The sequence below is a fragment of the Oenanthe melanoleuca genome, chromosome 6 (genome assembly GCF_029582105.1).
Source record: "Oenanthe melanoleuca isolate GR-GAL-2019-014 chromosome 6, OMel1.0, whole genome shotgun sequence".
Taxonomy (NCBI): domain Eukaryota; kingdom Metazoa; phylum Chordata; class Aves; order Passeriformes; family Muscicapidae; genus Oenanthe; species Oenanthe melanoleuca.
In genome coordinates, this window is record NC_079340.1 from 9,832,789 (window position 1) to 9,853,714 (window position 20,926).

Sequence of the window (20,926 nt, forward strand, 5' to 3'; positions counted from 1 at the left end):
GCTCCCTCCTGTCTGCTGCACCACAGAAAACCTGACAGCAGCAAAGAGAAGCCATGCTCCCAGCCTGGCCAGCAGACAGAAAAAATGCAAGAATTTCAAGACATCTCAAAGTGAAGCGAAAATTTTAATGCTTTTAGAGTATTGATGGAATTACCACATGGGCTTCTAAATATTTCAGAGTCTTTTTTTTTACATGGCACGTTAGAGTCCTCTAAGAACTACACAGCAAAGCTGAAAGACTTTCTGATATAACCCAACAGTTAAACACTTCATTTTATTGCCAACTCTGTGAGGAGATCATGGAATATTTGGTTTCTGTTGAAAATGCTGGGAATTCTTCACCTTTTGCACCCTTTCAATCCACCCAGGAGAAGGCACTGAGCATCAGTTTGCTCAGTTCACTTAGCATACAAATCTATGGAACAGCTGCTAAACTCCATATTTTATTTTCATGCAGAAGGCACAATATGCACTTCAAAAGCAGAGAACACAAGATGATGGTAGATGGTATAAATACCTTATTAGCATGGTGTTAGGGAAGGCACATTATGCAAGTTTAGTGACAAATGAATCTTTCCTTTTGAAAACACATAACTCAAAATCATACATATATGTATTCCACATAGCAATCTTCTAATCTGTATTCCTGCATTCATGTACAAATCCCATGTATAAACATCCCTAGTACATTTGACAGGAATGCAAATTTTTATAAGAATGTAATTTTTATAAAAGCATGAAATCAGATATATCAAAAGTGCATCAAACATACTATATATACAGAGATTTGTAGCTTTTTTCCCCTTCTAATTTCCTGTACCTGTGAAATCTGCAAATGTAATCTACATGCAATTCACACCTTTGCATCCTTCTGTAAATCAGACAAAAAAATGCAGTTGAAAATTCCTTACTTGAAAAAATGATAGCAGAGATCAAAGCATCATAATCTGATCTCTGAGGAACTAAGGATATTGACACATGGAGGAAGACAATATAGTATCATCTTCTTAAGTCTATGTAGAACAGCTGAAAAAAACAATTTTTCTTTTCTAATTTGGCTGTATACCTTCTCTATGTGTTTTCCATTTGCAGCCTACAATTCTCCCTTTGAGTTCACCAACATGGTTAAAAACCACTTCCTCAGAAAGTGGATACAAAATATACCTTTCCTTTAAAATGGTGAAAATAAGCATTTCAGTTCATTTTTGAGTGGCTTTTACATAAGTGAGACTCAAGGATATATGGAGCCTTCCTGGGAAACATGTTCAGCTGGAGAGGGTGGGAACATGCCAGGTGATTTATTTGAAATATCTCATGTGCCTGGAAAACAACTTCAGCAACCAGTCTAATATATATTGCTGACAAAGCTGATTTCCCCAGGTTATGATAAAAGAAATGATAAAGACATAGAGAAAGAGTTTGTGTCTTTAGGTAGTATCCTAAGGAAGGATTTTCCTTTATTTCAGACCAACTTTTAGTGTGAGCTGTGGTGGTGACCTGAGGCTGACCCAAACACTAAAATGTGAAGTACTGACCCTGTGACAAAGGGCTGCTCCACTGCTGTGCAGCCCTGCTCTGCAAATGATGAACTGCCTGCAGAGCACTTCCCTGGACACAGCAAGTGCAATGCCAAGGAATTCACCATCAAGAAATGGACTCCATTAAAAATAAAAAACATGCATATGAGAGCTATAAATGTGCTGAAGCGTGGGCTGTGCTCCACAAGATGGGGTCATTAACCAAATAATGCAACTGTATTTTACTTCTGTTATTGTGCTTTCTTCTTTCCTTCTGGTATTGCTATGCTCTTAGCAGCTAATATATTTCTCAGATAGGAAGATTATTCACTTGTATGTTTTATTTTATCAGTATTTCTCCATTTTCATGTTGATGTGGGAAAAATATGGTGCCTTATGGTCCTTGCACTATGGCAATGTGTTTATAGTATTAAAGCCCTTTTAATTTGTACTGTCTAAATATACACACACACCTGTGAATACTTGATAACAAGGACAAGAGAAAATGAATTTGCAGTCACTAATGGATTAATTTATTAGTGCTCCACAAAACAACATACTGCCTTGTGTCTGGATTGTGGTTTGCTGCAACTTTTTTCTTAGTCATACTAAGAGCAAGCAGAAATATAAACTCAACATGTAAATCTAACTGAAAAATCCTGGACCTGAAAGTACTCACTGTAAACCTCTACAGACATTTTAATCTTTTCTAAGGACAAGCTGACTTTGACATGAAGACAGCTTTAGGAAATCAGAGCAGAAAGTATTTTCCTGTGTAAATGAAATTTATAGCTTCAAATAAACTCGTAAGAGTTGTTAAATTGTCCTTGGTAGATGATTGCCTAGAACACAAAATGCAACATGATAATATGCTGGGAACCACCTTGGGACAGCTCAAGTACTCTGAACAGATTATCTGTGTGGAAGAACCAGGGCTAAATTTAACTATAAGTATTAGACCACTAAAAGTTGGTCTGAAATAAAGGAAAATCCTTCCATTCATAAAGCAGCTGGATTAGGATCCCACCTAAAGACACAAACTGCTGCTCTTTTATCCATTGTGCTATTGATGTTTGGCAGCACATGGTTGCCAACCATTTGTGCATCTAATGAAGTGAAAACCATAATCTGTTACAGATATATATAGATATCTAAATATATATATAGATATATGAAACTACAGGGTTTCTTAGAAGCATATTATTTTTGATGCTTCATTTTGCATGGAACACACAGAGTAATGGGACAAGGGATTTGTCTATTCAATAGGAAGGGTTCATTGCTTCTGTCCCTCTCCTAATGGGCAAACTGAGCAAGACTTTGGTTGTTTTGCTGGGTTTTTTTAATATTGAAAAGAAAAAGCAACAGCAAGTAATAATGTATTTTTAAAATCTCAGTTTTTAAAGAGCACAAAATTTGATTTTGCTGTTTGCTTTAGAGAAATTCCTGTAATTTGTTTCTTTAATTAATTTACACAAAAGTACTCTTCAAAAAGTTTAGTGGGGTTGGAAAACTGATTGAAAACTGTTCAGGGGAATAGGAGACAAAATCTAAACAGTTCAACTACTGATTTTTCAAAATATCTTCACTGCAACACATGATAGAAACTTCCCTCTCTAAGACATTTAAAAATGGATCAAACTAAACCTGAGAATGATCTTGAATCAGCTAATACCAGGACCTTCCTTTTACCCTCTATGATAAAGAGGACTACTAAAATTTTTCCAGACTAAAAATTTCCCTGACAACAAGTAGGTTGTTCAGTACATGTTAACTGGTGTAACAGTAAGTATACAGAATGTTTTGGTAACTAGCCTCATCTATTACACAATAATGAAAATCATCCATCCACACATCCCTTAAAAGATACTTGGTCTGTTTTTGATGAAATTATAAATCACAGTTAAGGAAATGATAACAACTTAGAAAGAAAGGCAGCCATAAATCTATAAAAACAATTCACAATCTGCTATATTCTCAGTGTAAACAATGAAAGAACATTTATACTCCCAATTTGCATAGATGCAGTTCATTTTACTTTAAACCAAATTCAAGTCCTCAATGTATAAAAGTAAATGCTGAAGACAAAATGTAAAGGGTAATTGTTTTATCCATTTATTTGTAAAGGGAAAAAATACAAAGGAGGGAAAAAACCCTAGGCTTGCTGTGAGTATTCATGTGGCTGTGGAAAGATTACAGCACAGCCTAAGGAACAGGATCCCCTAGCCCACTATCAATTCCATAACAAAGGAAAACTTGAAAAACATCCATCAAAACCTCTTGTTATATAAATTATACACAGTGCTGAATAATACAATAAACTATTGATTTTTTTCCCTTTGAATGACTAAAGCCTGTGGCTGTGATTTTCATTGTTTCTAGCTTCTGCAAATAAATAATAACAATGCTCCCATGTTCAGACTCAAGACAACTTAGAAATTCCAACTATTTACCTCACCTGAAGAATGCAGACTCAGAGGATTAGGCTTGTCTCTTTTCTACCCATTTTTAAGATCTTAAATTATCTCTGCAGCTAAAAAACAAAGTTGCTTCTCTCTGAGGCACTATGCTGGATATTAATGGAAGACCTTAGTCTCACCAAGCAACATAAGCAATCTCTCCTGATATTCACAATATTGTAAATCAGCACTGATTAACTTTTACCACTATAGCTATAAATCCAGCAGAAGAAATGAACATGTCTAATTTCAAATCAGTGAGTAGCCTGTTGATATTATATTTTTAAGTTTATTAAACACCTGAATAATGTATTTAAGAGTTTTATCAGACTCAGGACAAAGAGTTTATCATCAGGTGTCAGACAAATGCAGCAGTTTTATTTTTCTCTGAAAAACCCATTGTTTTCAGCAATGAGATGGGAAAGTAGGTGGGTATTAAATGTTGCTGCTTTATGGAGACATATTTTTACTGATTTTCTTAGCATTCATAAATCAACAGAAGTGTTCAACACATACAAGGACTTTAATTCACCCCAGAGCACCAGAAGTAAACAGGATGTCCACACAAAACACTCTGTCTCCCCTCAGACAACTGGGAGATGCTTCCTTACTTTATTTGCTAAAAATGTAATCCTGTTTCTGTGAGAAGTAGTAACAACATCAGATGTAAATGAAGCTGCCTGATAGACCTGATAGCTGATGGTGATAATGTTATTTATGAGGTTTGCTCTGAATGTATGTTGGAAGTGATAAACCTGTGTGATCACTGTCAGATCAGCCTCTCCCAGCACAATGAGCCTGCAGAAAACATTGCACATTACAGTCTGGTTACTGGATTACTGACATCAGCAGAAGCTGCTATAACCAATGAGGCTGATAAATATTCCCAGGAAAATCAAGGTTTCTCTGATATTATGCAGTTTTGACAGATCAGTAAATCTGTGTTAGCATTCTAATTGCAAAAATTTCTTTTATGTTCCTGTTCCTTGCTAAAGCCTCTCATCTCCTCTAAAGTTTCTTTCCCACCCCTGCCTTTCCTGGCTCCACACACCACAATGATTTTATATTCCCATCTCAGAGACCAACCCCACACACCAGGTTTTCTGATTGTGCTAAGGACTGTGCAAAAACAGAACACTGGTGTAGCTATGTGACCTACTTCTACAAATTTGAATTCTTTTCCTGGGCTTCCAGAGCAGATGTGACAATGACTGCATTTGTCCCACAGTCCCAACTGCACGGCAGGTGACTGCAGCACTGTCACAAATGAGGGGCCACTGGGACAACTGGGCTATGGAGAAATATGTTCTTCTATCATCTGTGTAATGTCATCAACACAAGAGCTCTGCAGAGCCCAGACTCGTCCTGCAGGAAATCCTGCCCAGCCCCTGTGTGGACAGTGCCATCACTGTGCCTTTCTTTCTCTGCAGATGGACCTGCCTTTATCTGCAGGAATGCTGCCAGAGGGTTGAAATGCATTTATCTACGTTGAGCTGGGGTGTTCTCAGTCATTAAACATCCCCACTGAATTTCAGCAGCAGTTGGTCTGATCAGTGATGCAGAGTCCTTTGGAAATGCCAACCCCCGCATTGGCAAAACCTCCTTTCCCAGCTATGTTGTGACAAGGTCTCATAAAGCTACAGAGGGGAGGGAAGTGGAATCATACTTACTGTCAAAACCCAAAAGCACATCCATTACTTCCAAAACATGTGATCTGGAAAGTTTTTGGAACCATGTGTATGAATTAGATTATTTATCCTGTCACAGGTTTAAAGGATTTCACTTGACTGCAGTACTCTGTGAATACAATTCTATGAAACAATCCTGTTCTGGTTACATAAATGACATAAAATGTCTGTTAAGGTGGGATAAGCCTATGAGTTTCTTAGAAATTACTACAGGGATTTTTGCACCATTATTTCCAAATGGGTGTTTGGTAATATGGGTCTGTAAAATACAACCAGCCTCACAGAAACATTAAATGAATTGCTAATAGCTCCCTCATCTTATGAACATATGACATTTAATAAACATTTTTCACACTAAATGTTACTTTATTCCTTCCACAGATCATTAAGCTGTCCTTCACTTGCCTACTACAAGAAAATGTTTCAGATGCAATCCTGTTTACTGCTCTCTAAAGGCACAGAAAATTTTGTAGGTTTTTGTCAATTCCTTAAAACTAATTACTTTCTTCAACTTCAGGATATGGAATGTACATAATTTTGTGAAAAAAAACCCACAGCTTTATTCCCTAATGTTTCAAGTAATTTATTTTTACTGCAGTCAAAAAACAAACAGGCAGAAGCAGAGTGCAGGTATTTACAGAAAGATTTTACAATATTAACTGAAGGTTTTAAAAGCTGTGCACTGTACATCTCCAATGACAAGAAAATTGATGTATTTATTGATAGTCATAATTTGTTGCCTAGATAGCTGGACTGAGTTTTGCAGCAAAGAACTTATACCCTTTCAGAAAACTGCTTTTTTTTTTTTTTAATCTGTGTTGATTTGGGGATCTACTTTTCTGTAGGAATCCAATTTTGACAATGACAACTTATTTGCTGTACATTCTTATGTTGTTTCATTTTAAATAACTTAGGATGCAGAAAGAGAATTACTTGAAATTACTCCAATTACTCTGTGCATGTTTTTCACACATGGTGTAAGTGGCTGGGACTCATTTCCATCAGTTCTGTGTTACAGGCTCACAAGACAATACAAGAGCATAAAGTTTTTATCATTTTTTTATCAAATTTTTTTGTCTTATGGGGAAGTACTTCTGTATGTCAGTCTCTCAACCCACCTTCCTGAACCATCACAAGTTTAACACCAAGACATCCAGTGCCCTTCCAAATTCTACTGGGTCATTTCTCTAGGAAAACAGGCATGGAAGTGCCTTTATGCCTCAGATCCAGCTGCAGATTAGCAATCCCACAAGTGTGGGGTGCTTAAAAGAGTTTGATTTAAAAGAGGTTGTTCTCAGCTATGGAGATCTGCCCTGTTTGGTGAGGAAGAAGAGCAGCATCACTCCTTTTTATTATTCCTTTCAATTTCACAGGGATACACACTTGAGAGCTTTAAAGACTACTGCAGTGATCTTTATCAGAAAACACAGCCTTTGTCCAACATCTCTGATGATTCAAAGCAGGAAATACTGAATGACAGTTCACAAAAATACTCCCATAACTGTGCACTTCTCCCATGCCTGCAAAATACATAGCAGGGAACTGACCTAGGCACATCTCTTCTTTTTTTCAATGCTGAGACCCCTCAAACAATTTTATAATTCAACTGTGACACTGTGGTTCCTTTTGAAAAGCTGCTGCACATTTGCTTGCTATCACAGTGGGCAAGCCATGCATGTACTCAGCACAGCTTGCTCTGCAGTCATGCTCTGTGTGGAGTTAAACATTACAGGGACAAAAGTTCAGGTATGCAGAAGTGCTAGAGAAACTACTTTCTTTGGTTTCTCTTTGTTAACTGGAAAATTTATATCGAGACATTTTGTGCTTCCATAGAAACATTTCATTTAAAGCTGGTGAGTAAACACAGACACCTGAGGTGAATGTTTTGCCATACAGTGTTTTCAGACTGATAAAAAGGCCCATTGAAGGACAGACCACTTCAGTACTCAAATTTGAGTGCTCTCTCAAGTCACCTGGCAAATGCCTCTGCCAAACTCAGCCCTTTGAGTTTGGTGCAGTGTATGAGCAGCTCTAATGGAAATATACTGGCAATTGTCAGCTTGTTTATGGCATCAAACCCCAATCAGAAGCTGGGAGCAGAAGAGCTCTGTTTTCCTCTAAGCTAAAAAGCTTTCCTGACATGTGTGGATGGTTTGCTCAAGCTGATCAATACCCAGGCAGGTCTGGTGGGGAAGCTGTGACTTGGACACAGAGCACTGTGTCAGAAATGACAGACACTGAGATGAGTTATCTGCTGAGATGTGAAAGCCACAGAGCTGAGGTATCAAGGCACTAAGGAAAAGTCTCTCTTACCTGGAGCTGTAGCAGCTCAAGTGCCACTTCTCTTTGACCTGACAGCATCAGGCCAGTGTGTGTTTATGACCCCACAGACTGTATAACAAATAATGTCCCATCCCATGCAGTCATGCAAATCCAATCATGGCTCTCTGCCATGCCTATCCTGCCTTGCTTATGGAAATATATTCTGCTTAGAAGTCATTAGTTAATAATGTAAACAACAAAGCAGCAGCAAAAATGAATGGCAAGAAATGATTTTCCTCAGTCTGAGCATCTTGTGTAATTTTAGATGCAAGCCATGAATTTATGATTTCAAATATGTAGGAAACAGTGGGAAAATCACTTAACTGCTATCTGTTTGAACACTGTTAAGGGTTCAAATCCTTTACCACCATGAATACATTAGAACATTAACTACTATAAATACCCATAACAAAGATGGTCTGAAATTGTTAATGTTGGGAATGAACAATATGACTCACCCATGAGACTTAAAGCAGACAGGGCTGTGATAAAAAGAATCATTAGCAGCTATCACCAGCCAAATAAAAAGTGTATGATGTGCACAGAACCCAGAATCACCTGCAGTGAGAGCAGCAAAACAAAAGCTGCTGTTTGCCCCCATTTATATTTGGTGATGCACTGCAATTAATTGTTAGGAATATAATGTGAGAATGGTGCCAAAGGGCCCCATGTACAGAAACATGAAACTCATGGAGTGTAACTGCCCTCTCAGAGCCATTCCAACAAATGAACTCCCTGTGCACAGATCTGCAAACCAGAGCCAGGCTGCTGCCCCCAGCTGCACACAGAACAGCACAAGGAAGGAGAAAACTCCTTCTACAGCCTTCAGAAACACAAACCATTATTTAAATCTGGGCAAAGTGCCTTAGGGGAACGTGCAACTTAAGACTTCTCAGAAGACTGAAAGAGCTGAGACCCCTCAGTAAAAGCTGTGCTTCAGATGATCAAAGTGCACTTGTCCTCTTTCTTCTTGTTTCATCTCCACTCCACAAACTTTAAGGTGCCTCAAAGAATTTAATAGTTCCCAATAAATCTCAGAGAACATTCCCCCATCAAAGATCTTTTTCCTTCCAGGTTTGAGACACTTTCTCTTATTCTGGAATTAGGTCTTAACAGTATTGAGGAATACAAAGTTTTCCTTATAAGACCTTACTACTAGGGCATAAATTATTTTGACAAGCAAAAACAGGGCAACAGGAAGGTCTGTTTTCTTTTCCACTACAACAAACTAGATGTGTCAGGAAGCAAATTAGTTTTGTAGACTAGTCTAGAAAATGGAAATAAAATAAAATAATGTTATAACCTGCTTAGATTTCAAGATTTTTTTAATGGTTTGCTTCAAATCAGTAGGACTTTGCTCAGAGCTGAAGTCACAACTTTTAATTCCACTTTGGGCTATTCAACTTTTATAAGCCATTGATGTGGAAAGAGCTCTGCTTTGCACCTTCCTTCACACTTTGTCACACAGAGCAGGGCAACCACAGATACACACACACCTGAGAGGGCAGAGAAATCCCCAGGCACAGCTGAAATACAGCAGCTGTCTGTCCCTGTGCTGTCCAAAGCATTTACACTGCTAAAAAGCAAATAGAAACCAGTACAGAAAACATCTGGGTTTTTGTCTTTTCCTTATCATTGGTCGAGCCAGGGGTGTGGAAATCACTTTTACATGAGAGGGAAATGAATTTTGAACCAAGATCTGTACAAGAAGAAAATGAGTGAGCACTACAAGAGCTTCAATTTATAAAATCTTTGGATAACCTGCTACCCACATGAAATAGGATTTCCTCCTTAAAATATCCAACTCTGAGAAATCACACATGTATATATGGTCATGAAATAAGAATTATTGCATCTCACATGTAAATTCCAATAAAATCTCTAGAAAACACAGCAGGCTATTTCTAGCAGAAGCACAGGATACTGTATTGAAAGGTCTTACCTTTTTATCAAGTCAGAAAACCAAAGATGTATGGGACCCAAAAAGAAGAAAATGCTCCCAAATTACAAGAGAAATGCATAATATATCAGCATTTCAGAAGGAAAAGAAGAAATTCTACTACCTATGAACATTTTTCTTTTATTTTTGCTAGATGAAACTGCATTGGAAATTCGTTCTTTTAGGAACACAGTTACATTGACAATAAGGTGAGTTGCATTTTATCTGCCAACACAGCCTGCTAAATTGGCTGTGAGGCAAAAACTGGCAAGTGACCTCACAGCTGACAAGACCATTGCTGCTGTGCTGGAATCCACCATGAAAAATGCCATTTTTTTGCAATGGCATTTTTACAGAGGAAATAGTCATAAAGGTGTGAAACACACTGTTATTTGCTCCCAAAGCTCAATACAGTGAAGGGAAAAGAGACAAAGGCATACTTCTGCTGTGATTTATACTCCAAAGTTGGAATTTCAGGTAGCAAATAAGATCAGCAGGAAAATTAACCTAAGAGATGGTGAAAAGGTGCCAAAATTTTGCAGCACAATTTTCCAGTCTCTGCTCCAAACCCCACTGAAGCAGAATTGCTGCTGACCTGAGATGAAAGCTATGATTTCACAGCAAGCTTTGGGAAGCTGACTCTGCTAAACTGAGTTTCATCAATTTTTTATTTTTAAAATTTATTCTATTTTGCCTGCATATGGTTTCAAAGTTGGGAAGTCCAGCTGCCACCTTTTTGTGTATCTACACATCCATTTTACTGTTGCACTGGTGGAAGGGTGGCAAAGGGGATATAAAGGTGTTATAATCAGTAAAAAAGACAAGTCCCCTCACAATGGCAACCAAAGGCTGATGTTGAGTGACTGGATTCCACCTGCATCACTCCAACCAAATTCATTAATCAGATTAATCAAATCAAGGTACTTTTGCTTTGGAACATGGCTGGGTCAGAAAACAGTGCTGTAGAATATTCTACTGATCCAAATCTTTCCTTTTCCAAAATATTTAAGGAAAGAGAAATATTGCTTTTCCAAGGAGCTGCAAGGCTCTGGCAAAGTATTATCTGTATTTTGTGGGGCTCTGGCTGCAGATCTTCCCAGTCAGCTGATCCACTCATCACATTTACCAGAGGCAGTCCTTTTCCCTAGAATGCTGTGCAGAATAACAATCATCCTGCTGCTTCCTCAGTCCATTAATTCAAATATGGTCTGAAATCTGTGTGAAACAAGGGACTGGATTGCTGCTTAAGCTGGCAACAGCAGCAGCAGAAACATTTACATTTCAGAAATATTTACATTTCAGAGCAGCTTTATAAAGGATCAGTTAATGCCCTGGCATCAATTAACAAGTACTTCCTATTTTGCTACAAAACCATTTACCTCTACCCAGTATGCAGATTAAAAAAAAAAAAAAAAAAAAAAGTTTGTTTCTCCAGGCATGCTTGTGAAGAATTCAGTAGCTTGTAGAATCAGAGAACACTGTCAGCAGCAGCAACACTGTTCTCCCAAAGGAAAACAGCTGTCCATTGCAAACTGCTGTCCTCTCCTTTATTCTGCAGCTGTGCACTGCATATAACTAACTTTCAGGAATATTTTAAGCTGAAAACCTGCTGTCTCTATTTTCCATTTGCCAAATGCTCTTCCCATTGAAGATTAGAGATTTTTTTTCCTTAAATAAAACAGAAAAGAGAGCTTAACACATGATTAAAACCAAACTTAGGCACTTTTGTAAAAGATCTCAATACCTTTACATGTGCAAAACAAAGTAGAAGTCCCTTTCAAATTGGAAACCAGTGATCTTAGATTCATACCTATTAAGGTGAAAACTTAATTTCTTTGAGGTAACATCTAGGCAAAAGGCAGCTCATCTGAGCCCCCTGTGCTATTATTATGCTGCCCAGCTGAGGTCTTAAACTCATTTAAGCTCCAAGGTGCAGAACCTGATATTTTTAATGTCTAAGAATTTTTCTTTGGTTTTCAGTCTAAATTCATACTGCACCAACTTAAACCCATTCATTCTTGCACAAACATTATCTTTCAGCTTCAGTCATTCTTATACTTCCTTTATATTTATCCACTTGGCATATTTATAGACCCAATGACATCTCTGACATATTTTCCAGGCCATCATTCCATACAGCTGCAATTTCCTGACAGGATTTGGAACATCTATCAATTACTGTACTGGATCAGCAATATTTCACTCAAAAATGGCATCCAAATACTTAAAAAAAAAAAAAAACAAACTGATCACTGCTTCCACCACCACTTCCCACATCCCTATAAAATACAGCATCTTAAAAGAGAAAAAAAATATGCCATGTACCTATTGGTGCTGACAGAATCACCAGACACAAAACAAAAACCTGCATCCATTCAAGGAGGTAACAAGCTGTGTCTAGAGCCTTTGAGTCACACTCCTCCTGGGACAGAGAACACAAGATCTGCCCTCAAAAGTGCAAGTTCACCCAGTGAGGCACAGCCAGGTCTGTGCTGGCTGGCACAGCTGTTGTCCCACTGCCACTCCAGCTGTCAGCAAGCATCACAATGAAGCAAAGGATTTTCCTTAAATCCCTTCTGCCTGTGAAGGAAATTTTTGCCCCACTAACTAGATTTTATCTTCAATTATAAACCAGAGAGTACAGTAAGGGAGAAAATGTGTTCCTGTCATATTTGTGTGACAACTTACAGATAAAGTGTATCAAAACAGTTTAAAATCTAACTCTTCTCTATAACCAAGTTCTGCACTGAGGAACAATTTTTAGAATAAAAATATTTTGGTTTTAGAAAGAAATATAAAATTCAAGATGGAGCTCTTAAGATTGCACTTCTTTGAAAACAACTTTTAAAAAATCACGTTGTGGTAATTACAGGTTATGTACACACATGGTAATAGAAGAAATGCAGTCATATGCTGTGCTTTTCTCTGTCTTTTGTGTAGGTGCTAAACACTGCTGCACAGGCATTATAACACAAATACTTAATTCTTTTTTGTTATTTTTTCTAATGCTGTTTAAACTGCTTGAACAACTTACAATAGAAATTTTGATGTCTCGCTGACTTCTCTTTCCTGTTCAGTCTGCAGCTGCAGCAAATTTAAATATCTGCAGAGCAATTACACAGGAGTTGGTAAATACTTGCCTCACAATGGTCACAGTACCTGAAGAGATGCTTGCTCAAGAGTTAATGAGTTACATGCTACATGAACCTTCTTTCTAGAAGATAATCTCAGTCAGTGGCAGAGTCACTCACACACAAATCTCTAGTAAGGGTCTGAAGACAGTCAGGTATGACAAATGCCTTAAAAAGGCACAGCCTTGGTCTGCCTGCCTTGAAGTCAGTGATGGAGCCTGATTAGCTGCTCTGCAATGGCACATTTTCATTTTCTTACAGCCCATTAGGCTGCTTTTAACAAAATTAAACACACTGCAGGGCAAAATAACCAACTAAACCAAAACAAAACACACTGTTTATAAACTTTTTCTTAAGAAATTGCCCTTTTGAGGATAAATGTTTCTCTCTTGAGCAAACTACAGATCATTTTTCCCAGTTCCTGCCTTTGGACATCCCCAGAACTGGGATGAGGGAGAGCAGGCTATTTCTGTGAAATGCATTCACCAAAATGACACCACATCCAACTGGGCACAACTAAATAAAATACATGTAGACTACAAGGGAATTAGTAATGTAGTCATAACAATAACAATACCAATCAAACTCCACCATGATGAGTAAGATGAATCAGATCAATTAGCATCCATCTCAGCTAAGTTAATGTTTCAGGATGCTACAGCTCTGTATCCTAGGCTGTGGTAATTCCTGCTTTCTCTGCCCATGGCCATTCAATTCAGCCTGCCCTCTCTTTGTGCCCCTGCTCATTTTTGTTGGAATGTGGATTTTCATGTTTTCACATGGGCTAGCAGGGTAAGGTGGCAGTGGCATTTTAAGTGTCTGCAGATTTTCAGTGTCAGGATGCTCTGCTCTGCTTCAAGAAGGGACAGCAAACACTGGAAACATGAGCATGGACACCACACCTTGTGCCTGGCCTTGGCAGGAACTGTCCCATCCCACTGGAATGCTGAGGGAGCAAAACTAGAGGACACCCAGCAATGGGCAGCTACCAGCAGGTCAAGATTTGTGTGTGCTGGTCCTTCCCTTGAAGGGAGAGTTTAATGCAGCTGGAAAAGAATCTATTTGTGATGGAAAGGTAAAATCCTTGCAGTTGTTCTGCACTGCAGTTTACTGTTAAATGGTGTATTTTAGTGCATTTTCATCTTAGAAAAAGAGGCTGACTGCTTTTTTTTTTCCTCAAGTTATGCCATGAAGAAATATAATTTGCCTTTTAATAGAAATGTCAAGGACCCATTCCTTCCAATTTATTATATAGATTTTTAAATCCCATACAAAAATGTTATAACTTTAATTGGAAAAGACAGCATGACAGCATAATTTTATACAACTGGTTACAATTATTACAATAGCAGCTTCCACAGAGCTCTCAGTGATTTTTCAAGAGCATTTCCAAGCATAAAGTGTGAGTTAGGAAAAAAAATAGTAATTTGCTACAGCTGTGCAAAGTGTATTAAGGAAATCAATCAGCAGTGACACAGATATTTAGAAATGAGAGATATTTTGCCCATCTGAGAGCACAACTGTAAGATTTGGTGACATTAATAGGTTTTTTTTAAATGGCCAGATTAAATAAAGCATTATATTTTAGCTCAGATATATGACATATAAAAAAAGGCAGACAAACAGGTTAGAAAACTATTCTGGTTGGTTTTTTCCACTTCAGGAGAGAGTGAGATCAATACAACAGAGTATGAGCCTAGGAAAAAAATGGTGACAAAAGGCACCTCACTGGCAGCCTTAGTGTTGGAGTTGTGAACAACTTCCTTCTGCTCAGACAACAGAATTTGCTCCTTCTTTTGTAACCATAACTGCATCAAAGATACCCAAGTGCTGCCAGCTTGCTTTGCTAACTGCTGATTTCACAGAATGTTCAGCTCTGGCTGAGCCCTTGGGTCAAAACTAATGTTATTATTATGTGCAGCAGACACAAAGCCTTTGTTTCAAACAGATGATGCAGAATGGAGACTTAGATGGAAGACCAGAAAAATCAAGCACACTTATTTCCTACAGGGCATGTTGAACAGGGATACCACAAGGAGCTCTGAGAGCATAAGGGCACTAAGAGAACAGAACACTTTACTTAATTAGACAATAATGAAAAAAGCTTATTAGGGAAGTTTAACACACTCACAGAGAAGTTGATAGAAGACAGCAACCCAGTGCTTTTCCTGAAGTGACTTTATAGTGATCAGAGTTCTGCAGATTCATTATGCTCTAGATTTATTCTTTATTAACTTTTGAAAGTATTCTCATGGGCCAAAATACCCTTTTTGACCTTGAACTTTGTGCTTTTGCCATCAGAGTCCTGATGCACTGAAACCGGATCAGACTAATGCAATAAGGACAGGCTGTAAAGAAACTGGGCTGTGAATAATACATGTAAATTATGTTGAAAAGGGACCTGTGAGAGTTCCACCTGTGAGGAAGATGGACAAAATTGCTTTTCTTCTTTAGAGAGGGGCAGGCATACCAGTATTTACACAAGCAGGCAAATTAATTGGCTTTTGCTGAGCTCTGTGCTGCTGCAGCTAAACTGCTTCCACAACCTGACCTACATAATTTCAAATTTGCTTGGGTATTTCCTCATTCAGCCACAGGACAGCACAGCACACAGTGAACTGCAGAAATGGTCTGGGGAAGTCATGCAGCCCCATATGAAATAAATTTCTTGTGAGCAAATTAAAACTTCATAAAATATCTTTGCAGCACAAAATCAATCAGTCAAATCAGAAATTGCTGGATTAAAACTCGTATAATACAGTCAGAAAACTGGTATAATAATTTTAAAAAACTGTCAATGGCAATTAGCAATATGCATCTAAGTTATGGGACACTCCATATCCAAGTGCTCTGCAGCAACACATTTATACACTGACAGTCCTTGTTTTCTCTGCTGTACTCTTTTCTCAGTCTCCTAATTTTCCTGGTATACTCAAACTAGAAAAGTCTGTTAGCTACCCTGCCATATGAAATAAACAAGTTTCTTTTACTTTATTTTACAAGTTCATTTTGCTTTATTTTATTTTAGATTGCCTACCCTGAAAATGGCCAAAAAGGAGCTGCCATGATAGGTCTGATAGGAAAGAAGTCTCATGAAAGCAGAATTTGTATACAGGGTTGGTTGAGCTCTGGGCTCAGTGCAGGATTTGCACTCAGAAACAGTCTCAATGCACATATGTAAATTAAGGATAAATTCCAGGAAAATTCTGTGCAGTTTTGGGGGTCTAATGTTCCTCCACAACCCTGAATAAATCTATAAAATCTTCCAGTAATAGTCTCTCTCCTTGTGCCAACCAGATGCTGGAAAGGGAATCAGATCCAAACACTGCTATCTCCCCAAGTAGTTTTCATCTTACCTTCCATCCATTATCAGCTCTCCAGTGCAGTGTTTGTTCTCAGATATCCCATCCACCACCAGGATAACCACACCAAGGCAAACACTAAAAATAGCACTTGGGATTCAAAAGAGAAAGAACTCCCAGCCATAAACTATGTACAAAAACGTACAGCAGCCATTAAGAATTTAATTTTCACACAGTCCAGGTATAATTTTAAAAAATTACTTAAGATGTATAGGAGCCTAAATATTATTAAATATCAACAGGTACCAAAGCTCCTCTAATAATTTTGCACTTTCTCTTTACTTTTGCATGAGATTCTGCATCCATACAGAGCAGACACATTATTTTATATTCAAATACTGGTGCAGCTGCTGCTACCTAAGGCTTAAGAGATTTATGGAAAATAACACAAGTGTGAAATAAAAGAGTACATTTGGATGCATATCAAACAGAAGCTGCATCAGTCAATCAAACTGCTGGACAACAGATTCAAGTCTACAGATAAATGTGAAACAAAATAAAATTCCTCACTCAGACCAACTTCTTCAGAAAAATACATTATGCATTTCCCAGTACTGACATGGATAATGCAGTACTTTTCTCCTTGACCAAAGCATGCCACAGAATTAGTTTTCTAAGCAGAAAAGAATAGCCATTCTTCTGAATTGCTATCAATAAAAAAGTAGCAACTGTTCCAGTCAGCCTGTGTGACAATAAAAACCAGATATGTATCAATGCCAGGATCTCAGCCCACAACACATCCTCAGCTCATTTACTGCCTCAGCTTCAGGATGCACACACTGCTGCTTCCCAGTCACTTCACTTATTCTGCCATCTAATTTCTGCAGTGGAAATACCATTCTGCCCAAATGAGAACCCCTCTGTGCATGCTTTTTTTGTCATGAACAAGAACCAAAATAAAGGACCAAAGCAGTCCCACTCAAACATGACAACTTCATGCAGCTGCTTTTTAGTCTTTATCAATCAAAACCACTGAAATAGAAATAATGGTATAGAGGAGAGCTTTGGATTGAATTCTCCACTGGAAAAGAACTCTGGCAGTAAATGGCATTTTGAATTTTACCATGAACTAGGAAGGAGCAGATATAAATCAGGGCACCCTGTGGCCGTCACCTGGGGATTAACATTCCAGCGCATTGATCAAGCTGCTGTGTCTATTCCAACTTTTCTTTCACTTCTACCTTTTTATGGCCAGTAATTTGAGACACTCAGCAGTCTCAGAGCATCCCAAAGTCCCTGTTCAGCAATGTGCCTGACCCCAGAGCCAGATCCTGACCGTGAGCCCAAGGCAGCAATAGCAGGCAGGGCTCTGCAGACCTGAACACTGAATTTGTTCCCATCCATCACACTGAGAATGACTTTCCACCTGCTCCTCCACTGTCTTACACAATTAAACCCACACAAAACTCATCTTAAAACATATTCCCAGACTTGGTTTTGTGGTTTTTTGAGCCAACCATGCACTGCTGAATTATTTATCTACTCCTACCATGTAAAATCTGCTGGTAAGGGGTTTTGTGTAAAGAATAAAAGAGGATGTGGTTAGGCAGTAATATTAATTCGTTCTCTGATCACATCTTTTTCCAAACTCCTGAAGAATCTCTTAGCTAATGCCTAGTACACAGCTCCATTTACTACTTTTTAAACTTTACAGTCACTCCTGGCAATAATATTTCCTTTGCTGCTGCTCTCTGTTCTGCTCATCAGGCCATCTGCCATCCTGCTCTCCAAACTATCTGTCAGCTCCAAGCTCTCTATTCAGGCACTGAAGGATATCACAGGCATGAATTCTATTCATATTGTTCTTCCTGTATTTTGGGTTGAGGACAGTACTGTGTTGTAATGAGACACTGACTGAAGAGAAAAAGCAAAAGCCCACAGCAGCTTTTAGGACAGAAGGTACATGTCATGAATTTTCAATGTGCACTTCCCATCCCTTAAAACAAACTTACTCAAATTCTCCCCTGGCAATCAACTTTAAATGGTTTTTCAGCACATGTACATGTTAGGCAAAGGATTCTAAGTTATATGGAATATAATAGTTTTCTCCCTAAAATTGATCAATTTTCATTAAGCAAAGCAGAGAAAATTTTCAGTGAAAAATATCTAGATGATACTCAGATTAATCAAACTGGAGAACCTCTGGAGGGATTTTAGTGGAGTAATCCTAAGGACTGAAGCTCTGACAGGCAACTTGTCAGCCAATGAAGGGATGCTGAAAGTAATGCATGTAAAGACGAGCTGTGACTACTAAAAATTTTGGATTGTCAGCACACAATAAAAAATATTTATATATAACAGATCAAAAAAGAAAGAACTCATCCTGGTTGTTTGAAACCACTTAATTTAGGGTCATGACTGAAAGGCAGGGAAGATCAAGCCTCTTTTAATACCTTTGTTTTTTGACCCCTCCAACATGAGTAATTTTTATTTTAAAAGTTGAATAAGTATCATTCTCATCTTAGTAAATCTCATTCTGACTTTAAGATTCAGGAATTTTCATTTTCAGGACAAACACCCTGGAAGATAAAACACACAGGATAATTCCAGGTCTTATTCTGGGCAAGCAAAGGCTCATTTAGTCTCTTCACTTGAGCAAAAACTAATTGCACAGTACATAGAAAAAAACTTGACAACAACAACAACAGCAATAAAAAGACTCCCACAAAAGCACCTTCTTTTTTCTTTTTAAATCTCATTCTCCTTGTCCATCTTAAAGGTGCTGTGCAGCATGGGAGTGTAGAAAGATCTGGATTTTGTGTAACCTAAGAGTAAGAAGTTAACTAATAAAATTCTGCTGAGTTTTAGAAGATTTTATAAATACTGAGCACTACTGACTGAAGAGGCAGATTGCTAATGTTGCAGTATTCCATTCACTTGAGATGTACTTAAAGCATCCCAAATCAAAAACCTAAGCAAGGTCTAGTTCAACCTAGCCCAAAACCAAATACATGTACATAGTCATTAGGCTATACAAAAATTATTTTTATATATATAAAAGTTTTCTTGCCACTTTTTTTTTTTCTTTTTTTAGTTTTCTCTTATGGTTAAAAATAAAAAAGAAATAGAAAAATAATTTCATTTTCATACGTGCTGAATTCCAGTAGTCAGCTTCGTGATGCTTCCAAGTCACTGAGTTCAGCTGAGCATTTCAGGATCTGTGATGTCCCTGCTCCCAGTGCAGATCTGCCCCAGCAGATACTGAATAGTTTCCCTGTACTAAGGAGCAGACAGATATTGAGCAGCTTTGACTTTCAGTCTTCCTCAGGTTGTCCTACTGGAGCTTCCTAAGCAGTTAGAAGACTTAATTTTCTCTGCATATCACCTTATAACATCTAAATTTGGTTTTTGTTTAGCTTGCCATATTCTAATTAATCTCTGATGGAGCAAGAAAATATATCTTGCTCACTTACTACACAGGAAAGTTAAGGTTAACTTCATTCATACATGTGCAGGGTGATATGAAAAATCAGGTGGAGCCTTTGCTGCTTTCACAGCTTCTGGTAAGAGCTTTCTGCTAATGCAGGATTGAGGAAAGAAGTCCTGGAGGGAGAAATAGGTTACCCTGAATGCACCTTCAAAGGCACAGAAAGCTCACAAAACAAGAACCAACTGAAATGGGTCATGATCTCCCCCAGCAGGTGCATCTCTGTATTTAGCAACCACTATTATAGCTGTTGACACCTAAAGAGAGTGTCCTCATCACCACCCCAAATGGGCCCAACTTGTCATCTTCTCTAACCAGCCCAAGCAGTAACACTGCCCCTCAGAATCACACAGCACAGAATGGATCAGTTTGGAAAAGTCCTTCAAGATCAAGTCCTGCACTGACCCAACACTGTCCAGTCCACTGCTCCACCGTGTCCCCAGGTGCCACCTCCAGATGTCACTTTAACACCTCCAGGGATGGAGACTCCACCATTCCCTGCACAGCCTGCTCCAATGCCTGACCACCCTTCTGGTGAAGAAACTCTTGCTAATATCCCACCCAAACCTCCCCTGCTGCAACAGGGGCCATTTCCACTTGTTATCTGGAAGAGACCAACCCCACCTGTCTACAGCCCCTTTTTAGGGAGTTGTAGAGTGAGATGAGGTCTCTCCCTTTTCTCCAGGCTTTAGTCACCATGTCTCCAATGCCCATAAAACAAAAAATAAATTACTGAGAATGGCATTGGTAAGGAGCATTTTTACTTGGAGTTCTCCAGATATCTACGTATATGGCTTAACCCAGTTTCCTCTGAAATAAGTAATCTTTTCTCCAGAAGTGTACAGATTGTATTTTAAGGCTTTAAAAGCATTTAAATCTTTGAATATTTGCTGAACACCAAACAAATCCTGACCACAAGGGCTGCTTAGAACGTGGAGACTGATAAAGACAGCAAATTAATATGGCATTAATAGGAGAACAGACTGTCAAAGACAGCTAGGTTAGACTGGAACACAAAGTCTTCACAGAAACAAAAACACCTTTTGCATTTATATATATTAACATATATACATATTTATAT

The 20,926-nt window shown here is 38.3% G+C and overlaps 1 protein-coding gene across 1 annotated transcript in view; it reads right to left on the reverse strand.

Annotated features, from left to right (window-relative positions):
* The window catches only part of NRG3 (neuregulin 3), a 328,974-nt gene that overhangs the window by 60,828 nt on the left and 247,220 nt on the right, over window positions 1-20,926 (reverse strand). The gene's annotated exons all lie outside the window — the stretch shown is intronic.